Genomic DNA, 16,775 nt, shown 5'->3' on the forward strand with positions numbered 1-16,775 from the left:
CGATCTGCAAACTGTGCCCTTACTATGAGTTTACCGTGGACGTTTACGCTAGCGGCAGTGTATCTCGCTAGTCTTGCTTGTACCTTTCGTAATCGCTATCGGATAGGGTCGTGGTAATCATGGTGAGGATACTGATATTTTACGGGTCCGTTTCTAAAGCCATCAGATATTATTCGATATCTTCCCCTCCCCCTATTGATGCCAGCCGGTTCTCGATGACTATCTTTGGACTCGGCGAAAACGAAAAATCGACCGGTTACGAACCAAAATTCTATGCCATTCGGTTCGCAAATATAGTTGGTTTATTCGGTGCATCCCTCTTTTAAAAACTACTCGAAAGTTTATTTACTTTTGCACGTTGAATATGTTTTCATCAATCGTAATTCTAATTCGATTTGGTTGCAGTACTTGCAGCTACACCAACACTCTAAATAGGCAGACCTGAAATCGGACCACGAACAAGAACGAACCAAAACTCTGTGATTGTCGGTCCTTGATCAAACTCAGTATAATCAAATATCGATTTAGCGCATTTGATTGCAACTACGTTCTGTTGATCCGGGTCAGATCAAATGTCAACATTTCAGTAGACAAGCTCGGTTAGTTGTGAACCTAAACAACCTTATGCCATTCAGCATAACAACCGCGTGATGTTTTAGACACATTACTCTTAAGGCACCTTAAAAATACTCGTAAGCTATGAAGTTTCTGTATTAAATACTCACTAATCTAATTTTACAAAAGTCACTGAAGCGCGCGAAAATATCTACATAACAATATTTATTGTGGAACCCTAAGAGCATATAATATCACTTATATTTTCGCGCGCTTTATTTTGCAATGTCCTTTAGTCTATTGCGTCTATAATCTATTTTGTGCCACAACTATACCGAAAATTCAGTAATCAAACACACCAATTAACTGACCTGAATCGTCAATAAATCGCTGCATCGGAATAATTAAAAGCGACACCAAATTGCTATCACCAATTTGCCGATTGGTCTGACGCGCGTTATCTGTCGAAGTGTACGCCCTTTATATGTGTCGGGCCCGATAACGAATTGCAAATGAGACTGCGAACGTTCAGTTAAAATGTCACAGTTTGAGGAATAAAGTCAGCAATAATCTATTATAATGTAGATTAGGTTAAGTTAGTCCATAAAAAAATTGTAATTCTATTTATAATAAACAGTTTAAATTTTAATTTTTTTTTTAGTAGTACAAACAGCAACACTGTTAAGAGTGTTGGACATTATGCCTTTTGTTAAATAAGGTTTACCGATGGACAGTTAACAGTATGGGCGATGGTATATATATTTGCCATCTTGGACAGCCACATTTATTCTTCTTCTTCTTCTTTATATTTAAGAGCTGTGCTCTTGTCGGTGGAGCAATCTCCAACTCGTCCAGTCCTCTGCCAACTCCTTAACCTTCTGGTATGACACGACCTGAACCTTTTCTTTTATTTAGTTCAAATAATTTATTCTCGGTCTTCCTCTTCCTCTCTTTCCCTCTATTTTTCCTTCTATGACGTTCTTTAGGAACATGTCGTGTCGTAGCAGATGTCCAATTAGTACTCCTCTTCTATCAGCCACATTTAGGAATTCATATTTATTTTGACGTTCAAATCGCGAACGCTACGATGGTTCATCCAGATTAGAGATGTTCTTTCGCTGTAAGTACTTACTTACAGTCCGTTTCTTTATCTCAGATACTAAAATTACATTTCATGGTTCTTGTTTTTGGCATATCATCATCAGTTTAATATATTTTATGTAGTTTTTATTTTTGGAGAATAAGTTTTTGGAGACTTTAAGGACTTTTTGGCGACTTATGCGGTAAAAAAATAATTGGAAACTTTGATAAATTATCAATAAATTCTTTGATATCGATAACTTATTGTATGACACTGCTTAGCTGCAGCCAAATTATCTGGGACTGTCATAAATCAACTTATCGTTATAATGTCTAGGATATAAAAAAAAGTTCTCTCTATTAATTGTATTGTCAACCTACAAAAAAAGTGTGCAAAATATGTAACACGTTCTTATAGCTCTCGAAAAAACATTAACGATCAAGACATTTTGAAAATGGACTACTTTATGTAAATCTACTTACTCTGGTAATCAACTTCGGAAGTACTTAATGAAAGGGGGTATGCCTCAGGTAGCTCGGACGGGATGGGCCGAATTAATTTAATACCAGGAATCGAGAAGTTTTAGCCCGTATTTGGGACAAGTTGCAAGCACTAAGTAGAAGCTTCATGGCTGCAGAACTTACGATATTACTACATAATTAAATATACGATTATGATGTTGATAAAATCTGGTATTTGTAGTCGGAGGCGATTTTACCGACCGTTAATAAACCAAAAAGAGGCTTACTTTAATGAAGTTTAATGTAGGTGACCTAGCCGAGGTGACATGCAAGTTAAGCTTCTCTGATTGGCAAGTCGTTTGACAGTAGCGTTGTGATTGGTGGATTTATGTCATGTTCCGCGTTGTTGGAATAGCGCTTGAATAAACGATACAAAGATGTAAATTGTCAAATATACCGATTATTGTCATGTTTTAGTGTACTAGTGGGTATAATTTTATCTGGCTCCAATTTCACCACGGTGACAGGTGCGACAATTGTAAAACATCACTGTTGCTGACGTCACAGGCATCCATGGGCTACGGTTACCGCTTACCATCGGGCGGGCCGTATTCCTGTTTGCCACCATCATTGTTTTATTAAAAAAAAACTTTATTATATCGGAAAAAAACAGATATTTCTCTTGCTAAGTTTATGACAATTGTCACAAGAAACACTACAATTGTCACGAATTTCCGACATATAACTCATTACCTGTCAAGAATTACCTACAATTCTTCTAAATCTTGACAATTGTCAGAAACTTCGCAAAAGAAATATCTGTTTTTTTCCGATATAATAAAGTTTTTTTAAATAATACAATGATGGTGGCAAACAGGAATACGGCCCACCCGATAGTAAGTGGTAACCGTAGCCCGTGGATGCCTGTGACGTCAGCAACAGTGATTTTACAATTGTCGAACCTGTCACCGTGGTGAAATTGGGGCCTGGTCTATCTCGATTTCAGGCATTTCGGACTACATCCGGTTTATCACGAAATCTAGGAATATTTTACTATTTTTTTTAGTACATTTAAAAGTTTAAAGGATAAAGTTTATATTTACTTCGCCATGGCTAGTCATACCTCCTTATTCGGTGCAATAAGCGCGTAAACGGCATATTTATGTTGACAATACAGCCCAACCCCACGCTTGGGCGCCAATTTTGGTATGAACACGAATCACAAACACTACGACATATGAAATTATTATTTTTTGTCGCGGTCAAGCGGTCATGGTGTATATTCATATATATATTATATCATGCATAATATCTAACCTTTCACCTTCACTTGATAATGGTGACGTTCATATATTTTTAAGCACCTGGAAAACTAACGAAAACAGGCGCCATCAAACCCGTGACCTGGCCTCACCTCTAGAAGCTCAATTTACATATACATACGACTTATGCGGCAAGAAATGTCGCGATAGGCTTGTAAGTATACGCGGAAATGCATCGACCGTTTCAACCGCTCTTGAGCCTCTTGACACAGCGTAGCAACAATCATCTGTCAGGGATGCAGTGGCCATTGACGATGATGGCCTCTCCAATCTGTGTGAAATTTTTTACGATGATTGGCCTCTCCAATGGCGACTGTGAAATTTTTGGTCCTCACGTGGTGTGCCGGTGAATGAAGCACGTGGGCCGGGCCGCTCGATACTGCGGAGGCTGCGCGCTAAGCTCCGCCCGGACGTCCGCGCGCCATCTTACCCGGACCCCCATCTGCGTTTGCTAGAGGTGCTGAAAAATCTGGAGATTTGCGGATTTTGGGAGTAGTGTGCCAAAATTAAAGAAAATTTCACATAATATTGGGATTGCTTAATTTTCTCCCGAACATGCGTCTCTTTTTCCTATTTTCTACAAAACGTAAGGTGGAGCATGTATTTGGTTTGGTGTTTTATCTAATATACTGCGGAATTTGAGTGTGTGTTTTATCTAATAGTTATACCCGGACCTTCATCTGCGTTGCCAGAAATGCTGAAAAATACGGAGATTTGCGGATTTAGGGTACTCCCAAAATCTGCCAAATCCTCAATAACCCCTCACGTCCAATGTACGCCCCGAAATATATGTTTAAAACAAAATGGGAAGGAGGACGAGGACTTATTTTTGTATTCTAATATAATACGGATAAAAAAATGTTGAGATATATACTGGAATGGCGTGTGAATCCTCATCCAATGTGAATTGAAGACAGTCATAGTTCTACACAATCTGGCTGTTTGAGGCTCCCAGTGCTGAGCTATTGATGTCACACTTTAGTGACTATATATGAACCTTATTCCTACGCAATAAGGATTACTTTAGGTCAGATTGTTATACGTAATGACAGCAGTTTTGATTTACGATTATGGTTTTCACTCGCAAATCGCGAGGAATATTTTTAGGCTTCTCCGGTATAAATAAGAACTTTGCTCGTAGAATAAAAGTTAGCGAGAGCTTTTGTTTTGTTTCAGTGTGTATTTTATGGCCTCTTGAAATATGTCGCCTTGAAAACTACTTAGGATATTATGATTCATCGAATTAACATATTCTTATACACGGTGGCTAAAAATGCTGCATTCCCTTTGCCAGGGAGGTTTTGGCATTATACTGAGCAACTTTTACTATGGGACCCCGAAATCGCAAAAAAATTTTTCCTCCTATAGAAAATGGACCAGCCAAAATGTATGAAACAGCCAAAGCTTTTGTTCGCGATTTCGGGGTTGGTCCCATAATAAAAGTTGCTCAGTATGATCCCAAAATCTCCCTGGCAACGGAAAAAGTTAAAAGTGACGTTTATTTTATTACGTGGATCCATACTATTCCATACGCCTGCTGTCGGTTCCTTTTTTTCGATGGATTAATTAATAACACACTAGAGTTCACTGTAACTGGTTCCATGCCAAAAAAAAACAAATCTGGAACAGTCAACTAACACAATTTAAAAAAGTCCTATCTTTCTTTAAGTCCTATGCTACGCTGATAAGCTGCTTTAACAATACATAGTAGTTGTCTGCCTGTTGTCCTGCTTTATTTTTAGGTCCTGTAGGGAAGCGGTTCCGTTGGGGGCCCGACGTCATTATTCGCTTACGAGCACTCGTAGATGTCGTAGTCTGATAAAAAATACTGTATTTTGTTAGAGCATAACTAGCTCGCGTGCGTAGCATGGGTCCATTTTTATCGCCTGTCACTATGTCCGTCACTTTCGCACTTACATACTTGTAAGAACGTGACAGGCATGGTGACAAGCGATAAAAATGCGATCGTGGTACCGCTGTTGCCTACCTCTTGCCTTGTAGTATTCTCGTAGCTTTTATGCCCCTCCCTCTACCCTCGGCCATCGGCCATATGAACTGCCTAGCCCATCAGCTGGCGACGCATGCCGTAATAGCACAGTTGCACCTTAAAATTATGAAATAAATACGACCAGTCTGTTCAAACAGTGAAACTAATTCAGAGATTACTGTTAATCTTTTATCAAGCAGCAATATTTTATCAAGCAGCAATAGAGTCTGTTTCGACCCTCTGCTATTTAATCTTGACAAATATTGGCACTGATACCATCGCCAAATCCACCTAGGCCTTATACAATTGTAGACTTTTATTCGAAATGCATTTACCTCAAAATCGCTGGCGATAGAAATACCACCCTAAGCTTAAAGCACTAAGGTTGTGTTTTGTTCGGGTTTGTTGTAGAACTTGTAGATGTATATCGTGGATAGATAAAGTTGGTGTCCGAGATAAGACGGGGTCACTGAACTCGGTCTCCAGAAATTCTTTCGATTCTTATGTAAATTATTCGATCGAAAAAGGTTAGTATTACGTTCTTGGAAGATTGAAATGGAGGTGTGGATGGAATAACAAGTGGATACTTTGTTTTTTGGCGTGATCTTGACATTGTTGACCTTCCTATCTTTGTCGCAATAAGATTTAGATACCTACCAGAAGTATCTATACATCTATATATCTACAGAGTGATTTATATAGGATCTATACATACAGAGTGATTTTTATTATGTCTGACCATACTTCTTGGTGAATATACATGTAGGTCAAACTGAACAACTTTTACTATGGAGCCCTGAAACGAAACGGAAAAAAGAAATCTGCTGTCATACATTTCGGCGAATCATATGTATATTCATATGTCAATGTTTTCTAAGTAACGGCAGATTTTTTTCGCGATTTCGGGGCCTACATATTCGCTCCTCTGGTTTTCTATACAAAATCAGTCCCGGAACCAGCAGTTCTCGGTTCTCGCCATTGCCCTAGTCAGGAAAAAGATGCTATCAGCGCAACACAGAAGTGAATAACCGGGGATATACCTACAAATTACACGTCAACTGTACAATTATGATAACGATACAACATCATACAACACACTCTGTGAATATTACTCGTAATAGTATTACAGCATAGCGTAATTAGTAGTTGAACTTTGCCTCTAACGATGTCAAGGCCCGCGGTTGTCAACAAATTAATCATTAAACTCGTTTAAATGAACTACACAGTTGGTTAGAGGGTTTAGAGACGATAAACCGGTCTATACTTTAACGCTTGCCGCTTCTGTTTTTGGGTGGGGAAGGACTTAAATTTATACGTAGTTAAATAATTATATTCGTAATTACAATCATAATTACATGCATTATTTGTTTATTTATTAAATTGTTGCTAAACTCTATATCTATTGTGATAAATTGATAATGATTTTATTGCAGTGCCCTTACAGGGTTGTGTTGAATGAAACAAACATAATATTTTTTTTTTTATAATGTAATAGTCAGCAAACGAGCAGACGAGCCGCCTGATGGGAAGCGGAAGTAATATGTATAATAATCATAAGATCTTTTTGTACACACAAAGCAATGATTAAATGAATATGAATATGAATATAATATTTAAGACTCAACTCAGTTTTAAAAATGTAATAATTAAGTCATTTTGAGTTACTTATTAGACTTCTCTAAATAGAAAATAGATACCTTTATACGGAAGGTTTAAATAAATATTGAGTTAGTTATACTTAATTTTGAAGGAGGAAACGGTCTAATACGGAACGGAAGCAACGTTTTTGTAAAATAAAATAAACTCCTCTTACTCAAGACACTATTTAATACAGGGGTAATATATAGTCCTTAAATTAAAAACATAGCAAGCTTTATAGCCAAAGGGGAAGGTATTAATTGTCGGTTGTCAATAAGGTGCAATTGACATAAAGATTTAACTAGAAGTCGACCTTATCAACAAACGATAATACGGATCAACAAACGACAAATATATGTTCCCTTTCAAACGTCACATATTAAAGTCGGTATTCGATGGAAATGGCTACGGCAGATTACTCTGGGGTAAAATTAACGATTACCCACAACTTTGACAATGGCTTTGAATGGGGGAATTGACGACCTTCTTGATTGCCGTCCCTTTAAGTTTAATTAACGACATTATGCTCTGGAAATTAAGTATTTTGCTGGCAATTTTCCATTCAGCAAAACATTTCGAATGGAATTATACTGTCGCGTATTTAGGTATTTTATTGTTGTGTGTGGAAGTAAATGTATGTAATTGTATCAATCCCGCTCTAACTTTAAAAAGAACGACGAGAAAGCACAACAACACACGACACACATCTCACAAATATGCTTACCCTTCCTTTTCAGAATGGAATTAAATAGCTATAGAGATTCACAATTTTTACAAAGAAAGGCAACATTAAATCCTTGTGCCTAAACTAATTCTGAATGAGGAATAGATGATAAAACTACAACCCCTCATTTGGTGTTGTTTTAAAAAGTTAAAACATTAACACACATGTTATGTTTTAACGATCAAGATATCGAATCTTCAAACGTCCCCTAAACAACCCTGCTACCTGGCCCGACCTGACCTTTTCTATCTAAAAGCCGTTGAAAAACTGCACTTTTTGCCACCCTGCAGAAACGGCAAAAATGAACCATCGGGTAAACCCGCGCACAAGATGTGCATTTCCGACCAAACAATCCGGCTAGAGAACAATACTGTGATGTTATTCCATCGTTACATATTATATAACCAGTAAAGTGAGACCTTGAGACCCCTAACAACTAGTAATAATCGGAGTTGCAGTTATAACGGTTAGCCACAACAAAACACGCACGTTACGCTAGGTTAGCGATGGAAACAACGCTGCCCATTCACATTAAAACGACGCAACGTACGTGCTTTTCATATCGACATACGTCGTTTTGATATTTCACTTAGAATATGACACACGATCGCGTAAAAAACCCACCCTAATCCATAACCCGTACGTTCGAAATTGAACTCTGAATCTGTAGCTATAAAGCAGGAATTGCATAATGCGTTTTTAATCTTTGCACACATTGCGTCCCAGTTTGAACTTTGACTCGAAATGCGCTGTTTTTCGGAAATGTTCGCCTATTGAAAAATGCACCTTAGCTATGAAATATTAAGGTTAATATTTCACTGTGTATGTGATTCTTTGTTATAATTCATGTTGGTTTCGGTAAAATGTGCCCACGGCACGTGCGTACCTTTTGTTGTACAACTTCGCATTACTTGACATTTTCTTTTGTGGCTTATTCTAAAAGATTGCTATTATGGTTGCAGTTGTGTATCGGGAAGGGTTGGGGCATTTCACACTTGACTTCTTTGTAGGTTGTTGGACTTACCCAATCCGATTTGCATATCTTAGGTCGCCCTTTTACACGCGCAGGAAATGGGAAAGCTAATGGTTATTTTTTGGTTTTGTTAACTATTTTGTCATTGTTGCTAGTTGAGATTTAGAAGTTCGCGATATGTGTTTAAATACATCGGGATAACAAACATGCGCATGAAGGTAAATACATTTCCGGAAGCATGCGTGTTTATCACAAATATACTACATATTATAAATCAATTATATAACGTAAGTATGTAACAATTCTGTATTCGCGGCAATTAGCGATATTTTTTTTATAAATCGTTTCTACTCGTATAGTTTTACGATGAAAAAGTAACAGTTGCTTATAATAGTTATAATATTCTAGTGTATATATTACAACAGATAGTAACTAAGAAGTTGACATTCTGTTTGAATAGAGTGCTAGATGCCAAATACAGTTGCAAAATGTAAGGAAACCATGATGTCTATATCGGGAGGACAATGGTTGGTAGATTATTGTTCGGGACAATGGCCTTGTCTCCCATATGCAGATGGTCGTAAGTCACCAGAATTCCCTATTAAGGCCTTAAGGGTTCTTCGGCCAGTTCAAGCGACCATTTTTAGGGTTCCGTAGTCAACTAAGAACCCTTATAGTTTCGCCATCTCCGTCTGTCTGCCCGTCCGCGGCTTTGCTCCGTGATCGTTAGTGTTAGAAAGCTGCAATTTGGCATGGATAATTAAATCAATAATGGCGACAAAATGGTTCCCACCAAAAATTTTAAATATGTTAGATTATTTTATTTGCCGCTATACTGTACCTACCGATATTATTAATTTTTACAAATTATAGTAAAGACCGCCGTAGAGTCAAGAATAGTTTAATATATAAGTAACTTTGCCTTAATTTACGTCCTATTATATATACATATAGCAGGTACATGTAACTTAGGTATACATATACGAACATTCATTGTGTAGATTATTCTAGAATCTAAATGCATTATCCGCCTTAGTTTTGTATACACCTACCGCATTTCCAATTGGCTGGTATTATGTCAACAGTACAAAACAGCTATTATCTCCGATTTATTGTTCTACACCTACGTGAAGTGTGTCAGGGGTCATAGTACTCTGATAGACAGAAATAAATCTCTTTATAGACTGTAAGTCATTTTTATGTGGATGAGATGTTTTATAGCGTTTTAAAGATGTAATAGTTATTTTTGTATACCAGACAGTAAAATAATGGCACTTGCATACAAAGTAAACAACTTACAATTATATTGCTTTTAACTGGTGTACCCTTATTTTATCGCCAAATTTTTTGCAGAATTTTGTTATACAGAGAATTATTCATAGAATAATCGGATCGCACATTTTTGTTACAATTAATTCTGTCTCTACGATTATTCATTTCAAAGTAACATATTTTGTAACTTGATTAAAATTCAGAATATTTATTCAAAGATTTTTAAATAAAATAAAAGACTGACTGTAGAATTATTATTCATTGAATATTATTTGTGCGACACTACAGTTCACAGAATATTAATTTAAACAATTATTATTTTACAAAATTACCTTTCACATACTCGTAGTATTCATTGAAATTGCTAAAAAAGGAGTTTAGGTTACTTTAGAGCTACAACTTCTAAGAAAACGAACCCTTGCTGGAAAAGTGGGTTAGGTTAGGTTAGAACTGCGACCCCGAAGAAAACGAACGGTTGCCAGAAAAGTGGGTTAGGTTAGGTTAGAACTGCGACCCCCAAGAAAACGAACTGTTGCCAGAAAAGTGGGTTAGGTTAGGTTAGAACTGCGACCCCCATAAAAACGAACTTTATCCATAAAAGTGGGTTAGGTTAGGTTAGAACTGCGACCCCTAAGAAAACGAAATGTTGCCAGAAAAGTGGGTTAGGTTAGGTTAGAACTGCGACCCCCAAGAAAACGAACTGTTGCCAGAAAAGTGGGTTAGGTTAGAACGGCAACCCCTAAAAACGAATTCCTTCCGGAGAAGCAGATTGCGTTAAATTAACGACTAAATAAATAAAATCCGACTAAATGACTATTCTGTATATTAAATTTTGGTGTACCGTATTTATAAGAAGTGACTTTTCTACAGATCGATGATTCTGTGAAATGAAATTACATGAACAAATTGTTTTTGAAACAAACTAATGTTTTAAATTTTTGGTGAAACATAACTAATCCGAACTAAAATTATTTGAAGTAAATATTCTATGTAAAGATTATTTTGCGATTTGAAATTACTTGAAAAAAATTCTGTGAAACGAAAATCTGCAGAAAATTTTACGGCAAAATAAAGGTAAACCCTTTTAACTATAAAAAATTAGATTCTGCACTCTTCGATTTTTATTAATATAGTAAAAAACACGAGCTTGACATGAAAAATAATTACTATATGAATAATAAGATAAGTATTTTTTATGTAACTCAAGTCACGTGAAAGTTTCTACAATTGAGTATGATGGTCAACCTACAGCCGCGACCAAGTAATCATTATCCGATCGATAAATTCATTAAAGATGCAGCATATCATATACAATGCATTCTCAGGATTCTCTGGTAATGTAGGTTTATAGTATGAATTATCTCAGATGATTTTTTCGGGCTCAGGCCTAACCTGTTAAACAAAAGTCTTTGTTTCTTTTAAGAGCGGTCTACAGCACGTGCCAAAGCAACCAAGTCGTTTATAAAGCAACTATCGTGATAGTATTAAGGTTCAAATTTATGTGACAGCTCATTCAGAGAACAATCAGGGTTGGTCTTTTCTTTGGAGATAATTAAACGTGTTAATAGAATGGTAAATTTGCTTTTTAAACGGGCTTGTTCCCATTACTTATGTCGGGGCTATTAGCAGTAAGCAGTGTATGTGTAACCACTGCATAAAGGAAACAATTTTGTTTAACAGATTAGGGCTCGAGCCCGAAAAAATCATCTGAGATAATTCATACCCTACAACTTTACACATAGTTTTGTAGATATTGCAATTACTAGATGCGTATGCAGATGAAGCCAGGCTCATCGGAGAACACGTACTTCTATGCATCTATGTAAACACTTTATTGTACAAAAGAGAAGTTAATTTCCCCATATTGCACGATGCCATATACATGTGTAACGTATGCGTTTCTTGTTACAGCGCGGCGTGACACGCGGATTTCCTGCTATTGTTACGGTGAGTACGACCCATGTTTTTCGTGCTTTGGGGCTTCTATGTGACGGGCATTAAACTGGGCTAGATAGCAGAGTACAAATTTGATTAATGCGCCTTTGGTAGTTTGCGCAAAAAGTGTATGAGTATACAATATAGAGATGGGTCGAATATGGACTTTGCCAAATACGAATATTTGGCCGAATATTCGGTTAGGCTAACTAAAACTGCCTAAAACAAGTTCATACAGGTCCGAGATCTGCACTCCGCACGTGTTTTTGACCCTTCCCCTCTGGACCGGCCGGGACTGTTTATGAAAATATGAAAAGAAACGGAACGGTCTCATGCCTGGCCGCGAAGTGCACCCGTGCCAGCTAGCGGACGCCCTTAATAAAAAGAATTTGTATATTCGGTAAATATCCGGCAGTTCGAACCGAACTATTCGCCCGAATACGAACATTGAAAAATTTTCCGAATATGCCGAATACTAAATAATTACCGAACATTCGGCCCATCTTTAATACAATAGCTTTTACCGTCTGATCTTCCTAACAATAATAGTGATGCAAATATCTATTATCATTTAGGATCGATATGATTTCCCGAACGTTATTAAGGATTACCAGTCCGCCGGACGATATCGGCCTGTCAGTTAAACGCAAAATTTGACAGCTCCGAACAACTGACAGGCTGATATCGTCCGGCGAACTGGTAATCTGTGGGCCACATTGGACTCCTGTCAGCCTTTAGTTTGGGCCAAAAACATTGGTCTTTTTTGGAAATAAATAAATAAAATCGTATGAGAAATAGACAAAAGGTATTTTAAACCAGTTCAATTTGCATCATGCTAGTACAGCCTCATAGCCGTAACTTTACCAATTTCTCAACTGCGATAGCACGAACAAGTGGGCGTTTATTTATGCCGGGGCCGGCGAACGGTGCGTTTACCCTAATACCCGGCTATTGAGTTATTTGCGGCATAGTTGGAAGACATGGATGGTTAAACTAAACTGTGGTGGTAGTTTTGTCGTGTCTTTGTATTTCTATGTATGATTATAGTGGCACTACCACACTTTTTATTAGGGTTCCGTACCCAAAGGGCAAAAACGGAACCCTACGAGGGTCGCACTGAAATATTCGGGAATGGGACACTTAGAAATAACATAATAGAAACAGGCATATAATTTATAAAAATGTAACTCTTTATAAAACTTTTAAGGTATATTCCATTTGGTTGTCATTTGTATTTAAGAATTACTGGCAATTTGAAAATTGTATGTCGAACATTATTTGAATTTTTGGCCAAGTGATTTTTCGGATCATATTTTTAAACGGTTTTCAATATGCCCTCAGCGAACAAATAAAAGTTACAATGGGCTTCTGTTATTTTTTTATGAACTAGAGTTCATCGTACGCTCGTTTGCAGTTAAAATTAAATATGAAAGTCACTTTCATTTTATCCCATGGGTGATCTTAAAGAAGCATGTCATTCCAAAGCGACGTCAAAAATTAAAATCGCATTTGTGCTGTTAATTAAAAAGACTGCCAAAAAAGTTGCATATCGGCAGATTTCGACATTCCTAAATATTCATATGACAACAGTAAAAAAATCTTTTATATATATATATATATGTAAAAAAACTTCAATTCCGTTGGCTACTCCACGAATTTCATACAAAACCACTAAGGCCCCAAAATCGCCATACAAAAAGGACTTTGGGATTATGAGCCGTGTGCATTACAGAATGATTACTTTCAAAAGAAAATTTATATGCGTGGTCAGTTTGAGTTTAAGTATGTATTAAAATAAAGATTGACCGTCTAGATGCGACAGTTTTCTCTATTCCCGACATTTTCAGTGCAACCCTCGTATTACTAAGACTCCGCCTCCGGCTGTCCGTCTGTCTGTCACCAGCGGGCGCAGCATGGTTTCATTTTTATCGTCCGTCACTTTCGCACTTACATACTTGGTAGAACGTGACAGGCATGGTGACAAGCGATAAAAATGCCACCGTGCTACTAGGCTGTATCTCGTGAACCGTGATAGCGTGACAGTTGAAATTTTCACAGATGATGTATTTCTGTTGCCGCTATACTTAACAACAAATACTAAAAAGTACGGAACCCTCGGTGGGCGAGTCCGACTCGCACTTGTCCTAACAGAAGACTAGGCAAGACAGGTTATTTATGGCAAAAACAAAGATAAAATAATTGTAATTTGCTTGTTATACAGACGGCGTGTAACTATCCATGGCATCTAGTAACAGTACTATAACTCTGCCCGGCCATTAGGGTAACTGCACCAATCAATAACCGCCCACCTTGCGCCCACGTTACTATCACTATCACTATCGTATAACGTTTACCGTTCATACTGTTAATATTGTAAACTTTATTGCAAAGACATAAGGTCCGTCGATAGTCAATTATGGGTGCACTTACCACCCAAATAGCTATACTTGATCAAAGTGACATTGATGATCGTATTATTGCTATCTCAATAATTTTTTATTTAATTATGTAGGTAAAAGAAAAGTTTTGATGATGACGATGATATTCCAGGCCACAAAAGAACTGAATGCTCTTTCGGGAACAGGAGAGGCAATTTTTGTTAGGGCACGGAAGTACCCAAAGGGTGAAAACGGCGGGACCTCATTAGTCATTACTCCACTGTCCGTCTGTCTTCACCAGGCTGTATCTCATGAACCGTGATAGCTAGACAGTTGAAATTTTCACAGATGATGTGTTTCTATTGCCGCTATAACAACAAATACTAAAAACAAAATGAAATAAATATTTAAGTGGGCCTCCCATACAACAAACGTGATTTTTTGATAATGGTACGGAACCCTTTTCTTTCGGAGGGTTTTTTCTCTGCCTGTTTCTAAAATCAAATGATATTCCAAATGTAATAGAAACTCATTGCTCTTGCTCTTAAAGCTGTATCCGGGTTCCGGGTGTGCTAGTGTTGCCAATGCGCATAAATCACGCATTACTTTAGAATATGCAGCCATTTGACAGGCAAATCGAGGAAAGTTAGTCGTTGGCAGTTCTGGGTTATACCGAGAATGTCTCGTATCCGCTATAGGTTACTTTTGACTTTAGGTACGTATAGGTCACTACTGATGTTGGGGTTTTTCACTCGATATTGGCGGAACCCCTGTCTAAAACTGCGAAATTCGTGTACAGTTTTTTTGATATCTAGTTAACACTTATTGAAACTCATGTAATGTAGAGGCCCAACGGGGCCGACATGTCTCATTGATAAAGGCTCGTTTTACATATGTAGATAAAAAAAAGGTACGTAATAGGTGTTGCACTGGAGACAGCTATGTATAGACTTAAAATACATAGCTACGTATGTTTAACGTGAATTTGGGCTAGATTTCTTCATAATATGTATTAGAAAACTTAAAACGTCATTTACATGATACATGTAGGTAATGTAGTAGATATCGCAACTTCGAAAGCCCATTTTAGGCCACCACCAGATTTTTGGTGTGCCAATTTCAAGTTTCAATTAATTTATGAAACATGGTGGATGGAACACCATTTAGGGCAACCCGACACTAGCGTCTTTTGACTTTTTGAGCGTCGTCGTCTATTATAGTCAGCGCTATGAAAAATGGCGTCGCCATCGTTGCGTCGAGCAGCAGCCATAGAGTTGACTAGACGCTGACGCCCGGGAGACGCTAGTGTGGGGTGGCTCTAAACATTACTGCCTAAAGTCTGTGCGGAAAGAGAAGAGTCGTGTAATGTATGGGGCCCAATACATTCCACGACTCTTCTCTTTCCGAGCAGACTCTATTAGTTCTATTACTATTTGTCGGCCATGAAATGAATTCTGTGCACAGCCAATGATAATGACGATGACATTAATGACTAAAGGGGCCCCAGGTAACAGTCCGCCGGACGGTATCGGCCTGTCAGTTGTTCGGAACTGTCAAAATTTTGTTCTAACTTACAGGCCGATACCGTCCGGCGGACTGTTAATCAGTGGGCCCCTTTACAGACGACTGACAGTAAATGAGGAGGAAACAACTAAACCGTAATAGTAATACGTTGGTAATAGGCAATAGCCGTGGAAATTGCGTTTAAACCCGTGCCTCAAACCTTTCCCTAATTGTGGACGTAATCAAAGCTCATTTAGCCACAGCGATATTACATTGAATTATCATTTTGGAAAACTGGATAGGGCATTTCTAACTTCGGTTAGTTCAGTGTTGTTTACTTATATCTCCATTGACATTTTGCTGGGACGTTAGACTTTCCGTGACCACAGCTGGTGCAACTCAGCTGAAACGTCGGAATTAAATGTAAAAACAATGAAATCATATCTCGGTAGATCCGTTCGTGTAATTAAATAGGGCATTTCTATTGATAGCAGAAGCTGGACGAGTTGTATAAGTTAGTTTCTACGGTTTGGTCCATAGAAACGGTTTTATCATTCATAAAGTCCACTTTTAGACAGAATAAGAAAATTTATAGATTAAAGAAAAGAGAAAATTAAAACGAACACTGGAACTTGGATTTTGAACTCTAGGTACTCCAAATTTAACTTCGAGCTGGCCTTCGAATTCGACATGCAACCTTTCAATCATTCGACTCAATCAGACTTCAAATTTTGGCTCCCATTTCTAGACGAGGATTCTGTCATATGAGGAGAGTCTTTTCAAAAGGGCTTATTTCTCTATTTTCCCTTTTGAAAAGACAGTCCTCATATGTTTTCGCTGCTCAGGTGAAAACTTGTCGGTGCCACATGAGGTTAAAGTTTTAATGTAATGTAAATTCATGACTTAGAGTTCCTCGCTACGCTCAAGGGTATAAATAAGAGTCACT

The 16,775-nt window shown here is 37.7% G+C and overlaps 1 protein-coding gene across 1 annotated transcript in view; it reads left to right on the forward strand.

Moving 5' to 3' along the window:
* LOC134791684 (protein tweety) overlaps nt 1-16,775 on the forward strand; it is a 141,401-nt gene that overhangs the window by 34,658 nt on the left and 89,968 nt on the right. Inside the window, exon 2 of the mRNA XM_063762780.1 lies at nt 11,925-11,960. The gene's annotated coding sequence lies outside the window, so the exon portion shown is untranslated. The remainder of the gene's footprint in view (nt 1-11,924; nt 11,961-16,775) is intronic.

This window comes from Cydia splendana, chromosome 6 (genome assembly GCF_910591565.1).
Source record: "Cydia splendana chromosome 6, ilCydSple1.2, whole genome shotgun sequence".
In the NCBI taxonomy this organism is placed as follows: Eukaryota; Metazoa; Arthropoda; class Insecta; order Lepidoptera; family Tortricidae; genus Cydia; species Cydia splendana.